The sequence below is a fragment of the Lutra lutra genome, chromosome 15 (assembly GCF_902655055.1).
Source record: "Lutra lutra chromosome 15, mLutLut1.2, whole genome shotgun sequence".
Taxonomy (NCBI): Eukaryota; Metazoa; Chordata; class Mammalia; order Carnivora; family Mustelidae; genus Lutra; species Lutra lutra.
Window position 1 is genome coordinate 18,224,699 of NC_062292.1, and position 4,997 is coordinate 18,229,695.

At 54.4% G+C, this 4,997-nt stretch overlaps 2 pseudogenes; both read right to left on the minus strand.

The window, feature by feature from the left end:
* Window positions 1-2,027: 2,027 nt before the first annotated feature.
* LOC125085554 (sorting nexin-8-like) lies at window positions 2,028-2,926 on the minus strand (annotated as a pseudogene).
* Window positions 2,927-3,047: 121 nt separating this feature from the next.
* LOC125086121 (DNA polymerase delta subunit 2-like) lies at window positions 3,048-4,460 on the minus strand (annotated as a pseudogene).
* Window positions 4,461-4,997: the final 537 nt, after the last annotated feature.

Here is a 4,997-nt window from a genome sequence, read left to right on the forward strand (position 1 = left end):
GGCCCCCTTACTGCGTCTGGGATTTCCTACCTTCATTGGCTCCCCAGGTAATCACATGAGCAGGTGAGCAGGTAGGAGCTCCTCAAAAGGAAGGTGTGTGTTTAAACCAAATGGACGTTTTCTCCTGGAAAGCGACCTCAAGGAGGGAGCAGAGAGTGGAGGCAGAAGCGTGGGTTTCACATGAGTTGTGTGTCGTACCACTATCCTTTTTTTTCTCTTTATGTTTTTCTCTTTAAAGGGATAGCAACGTGTAGGCTTCTCTGCTAAAGGATAAGTAGTTTTCCTCTTCCAGTCCAGTCTAAGGATTAGGTTGAACAACCACAGGCAGCTATGGAGGAAATATTTTCCACAATAGTTTTCTGGAGCTCTGCTTTGTTTGGGTCAGCCTTCAGGCTTCCTGACAATATAGCTTTGTTCTCATTTCCTCCTGATACCTGACCCAGCAGTACATGATTGTACCAAGCAGTAGTGAGGGCCTGTTCTCCAACTCCCAGAGGCACGTTGTCATTATGAAGGAAACAATAGCCCAAGCTTAGGTGTGGACTATGTATATTCAAGGATGCTGTGTTTAATTTCCCTGCTTCCATGAATAGTCTTCAAGATGAATAGCTTCAAGATTCCTGGGATTTCTGTCTCTCTTTTTTTTTTTCTTTAAATAGTATATCAGGATCTCCCATTTCAACCTCAGGAGTCCCCATGTCAGAGATTCGGACCTGTCTGGGTATGTGTGACAGAAAGGTGAGCAAGAGTCCCATTGGAAGGGATTTAGGTGGCAGGAGTGGGAGTGGGCATCTTGGACGGCAGCAGCTCCGTCCCTTGGCCCCAGGGGAAGAGAAGGTCCAAGCTCAAGCTAGCACAGCAGTCCTCAAAGCTGGAAGAGATGTACAAAGCATAATTCTGATGTCAGAGAAAGGAAAGGTAACTGGAAGTGGGAAGGGGGACCATTGTGTCTGCTTCTGTGCTCATACTATGGCACTGCAGGCTGAAATACTGAAGTCTTTGGAGATGGTAGCAATTCATTGGTCTATGCAGCTTTGGGGACAGAGTGCAGCGCTGACATGGGCATCAGCACTGTCGGGAGGATGCTGACAGCTGTGGGGTGGAAGGGTCCCCAAGTGGCTTCTCAGGCAGTGAACATTCGGGAGGATATGTGGCAGAAGAGGAAGCACATGGCAGACGTGAGCATGTGCAAGATCCCTGCAGACTCCCAGAAATAAGTGAGAGAGAAGAGATCTCCCAGAGGGGAAGAGGGGGAGGAGCCAGTGAAACGGCACTGACTCCTGTGGATGTCACCGTGGGGGCCCACAGTCTCCTCATCCCGGGGAAAGCGCAGGTTCCGATGAAATGGCACAAGCAGGGCTGCGAAGGAGCTAAGACATTACCCTGTCAAAATCCCTCATGACACAGGTGATGAAATGGGGGGCCAGAGATGTTACACTATTTGCCCTGGTTTCACAGCCAGTGAACAAGAGAGTTGGGGGCAGACCTACTTTTCCCAAATCCCAGCCGAGGAGGCATGATGGGCTCCTGACATTCTTCACATATGTGGAGGGTGTTAAGGGCTTCTGCTGTCTCTGGGCAGGAAGTGTCTTCTTGGTGCCCAGGACTTTGAGGAAGATCTCAGATGCCTTGAGTCAAATGGAACTTGGGGATGGGGGGCAGGGGTTCTGTGTAGGAGGACACCTTGGGAAGCTGCTTTTGGTTTGTTGTGTTTTCTTAAGATTTTATTTATTTATTTGACAGAGGGACACAGCGAGAGAGGGACACAAGCAGGGGGGAGTAGGAGAGGGAGAAGCAGGAGTTGGGTCCAATGAAGAGGTGGCTAAGCTTGGGCTTCAAGTCCTTCCCCACCTTGTTCATCTCCTTGTGCCCTTGGATCTGAGAGGTGACAAAGGCAGGAGAATGTGGGAGTGAGGGGCAGGGAGGCGTGGGCCAGCTGGTCTCCTGGTGCAGGCAGCACAGGGAGACAAGGCCCCCAGGACGCATCCTCTGGACCACTCTCCCAGTTCCGCTGGGCTCACAGCTCATCACCTGCGTCCGCAGCAGGCTGTCCTGTGTCCGGCGCGCTGGTCTTCAGAGGACTGGAGCAAATCCAAGAGCTTCCATTTTTCACCCCCTCACTCTCTTCCTGTTTGTCCTGCTGGGCAGCCGTCGGGCAAGCAGCCAGGTTCAATGACAGGCCTCTCAGCGCCGCCTGAAGGGACCCCGTGCGCTGCCTTTCAGAGTGGCCCAGGAGGGGAGCGGGGTCCTATCGGACTCCAAAGCAATCAGCTCCTTCCCCAACACGAGAAGGTCAGCGACTGTCGAGGGCGCTCGAAGCAGTCTGCTCCGCCAGATCGCGAAGCCTGTGGAAGCTGTGGTAAATGTTCCTCACGAGTCCGCGCTCACGCAGACGGCGCCCCGACGTGGGCTGGGAGGAAGCCCGCGGCCCAGGAGCCGCCTTACAGATCCTGAGTTCATCCCCAGCACCCTGAGCTCATTCCTTTAACTTGCTCTGCACAGCAGGGCCGCGGAAGGACGGGAACAGCCCGAGGGCCACAGCCTCTGAGAACAGGGGGGCCGGGCCACCCGCTCAATGAAGCACCTCAGGGCTCGGCGCTGGCCTCCAGGACCAGTGGGCGGAAGGGCCTGCACCCCGCGGTGGGGGAGCCTCTGCAGCAGCATCTCGGAAAACCGCGAAGTCCTTGTACGGTCTGTACCCGGAGGCCTTGAAGGGCTGCCTGGAAGCCTCATATTCCACCTGCTTCAGGAACAGCCCCTTCTTCTCGGGAATGAGCTCCCCCTGCACCGAGTCTCGGGCCAGCAGCTCCTGCGGGGCGTGTGCGGTGGCGGCGGGGTGCCCTGCAGCATGTGCATTCCACTGGGGCGTGGGTCCCTGGGCTGTCTGACCTGGCTGTTGGCCTTCTGCCTCCTCCTCGGCCTCCGCCTCAGCTGGCGCCACGCCTGCCTCGCACCCACCCACCCACCCACCCCTTTTTTTTATTGTAAAGCAAATGCTGCCGCAGAGCCAACATTGCAGGGAACAGATGGCCTGGGGTCTCTGTGAGTCAGGGGCCCAAACCCAGGCCCCCCAGGTCCTTCTTCTCTGCCGTGAAGCCTGAGAAGCTGATGGCCTGGCAGGTCAGGCTCTGCAGAAATGAACGCGGTCTGCGCGGGGCTGGAGCTGAAGTCTGGGTCGGCCACCAACAGAACCCTCTAGTCCTCTGGGCCTCCAAAGATTTTTACAGCCAAAGAGGGCCAGGGAAGCAGGCGGGGCGGAGGGGGGTGGTTGTTCCCACAAAAGTAGCCATAAGGGCACTCCAGAAAGATGAAAGTGTCGGTTTTGTAGAAGGGGTAACAACCTCGTGTCAGCAGCTGTGGGACTGATGTGACCCCCTAAGACAGGGTCCACTCCAGGATCTCCCAGTGATCCTCTGTGCTGCTGCACTGGAAAATGTCACTCCCGTTCTGTCCTGATGTCGTTAGGAATCTGACTCCAATCTGACTCCATCGACTTGGTAAGGATTGGGGACCAGCTGGGGGGCAGAGTAGGGAGTGGCCAGTGGGAACATGCTGGGTGTACAGGGGTTGCTGGGGGAGCGTGTAGTTGGTTGGGTCAGATTTGCCTGGCATCAGGTCCCTGGGTACCAAGGTGCTCAGCTGCAGGAGGATCTCATCCAGCATTTTGACTGCCTCCACGCTGGCGCCTGGGTTTGCTTGGTTAAGTACATGGCCTTATTAATGGAATCTCTGCTCCAGGGGGGGTTGTGGCTCAGGAGGGCGCCAACAAGGATGACCCAGGACATGAGGGCAGCACTGCACTGTTGCCCTTGTCCCCCAGTTGCCCTGTCACCACACTCTCGCCTCCATGTCCCCTCAGGCCCGAGCCTGACACCAGCAGCACAAACCTGTGTTAGGATGGGATGCAGTCTTCTGAGGTGCAAGCTCTGCAAAGCAAGAGGTCTTCCACCAGAAACTTCCCCCATCTCTCACAGAGCTGAGCACGGCCAGGACTGTCCCTGTGACCAGCTTGCACGCGTCAAGGTGGCTTCCAGTCTGATGCACTGCAATGCATCTTCCAAGAGCAGCTCATCCTCTGGGTGGCTATATTTGCTCCCGGGGACTGGGGGAGCAGGCTGTGCTCTTCGCTGATCTCCCAGAGGATGGGTGCCTGGAGCGGCATGGCCTTGAAGAGGGTCCCCACCACACTACACTTCTCCCCAGGCTGCAGCTCACACGGCTTCTTTACTTGGACTCCATCAGCCCGGTGCCGTTGCGCTCAGCTCACCAGGAAGGGCCTCGTTTGGAGGAACCAGGTGGCATCGATGGGGGCATACTACAGGCTAAAGCCATCATCCCCCCGCAGGAAGGGCTGGGAGGACTTGGTGTAAGTCATACAGGCACAGGGGCAAAGGTGGCATTGTTGGCCAATAGTGGGGAGAGGAGAGTGTGGGCCTCTGGACAGCCTGCTCGGAAAACATGACCATGCTTGATGTGTCCAGAACACTGTGCTCAGACCACTATGAAGGGTAGCTTCATGGAAGCAGAACATTGGCTGGTTCTCATGGCATTCAGCCTACTTACCTAACTACCTAACTACCATGCCTTTGTGGTCAGATGCTTTTCCTGTTCAACACTAGTTGACCCACAGAGCCTAGATCCAGCTACCAGGGCAAGAGGACACAAATTTTTTTTTTTTGCATCAGTGAGTTGTTGTGTTTTTGTTGTTGCTGTTGTTTTTAAATGAAATTGTCTCTGCTGCTGTTTCAGCTCATGTACCTTTAATTTGTCCTAAGCAAATGGAAGGCAAAGTTTTTTATATTTTGTTTTATATTTCTTCATGAAATCTTAGTCTATCCAAAGGGAAACAGCCCAACTTCTTTATCTACTGGCTTTTAGGAAGCTAGGGCCCAGGTGGTCTTTTATTGTGGAATGTTCCAGAAGCTCACAAGAGAACCCAACTTTCTATAGGTCATAACACTCATTTTCAGTTATTCACCTTTATTACAGTATTGTTA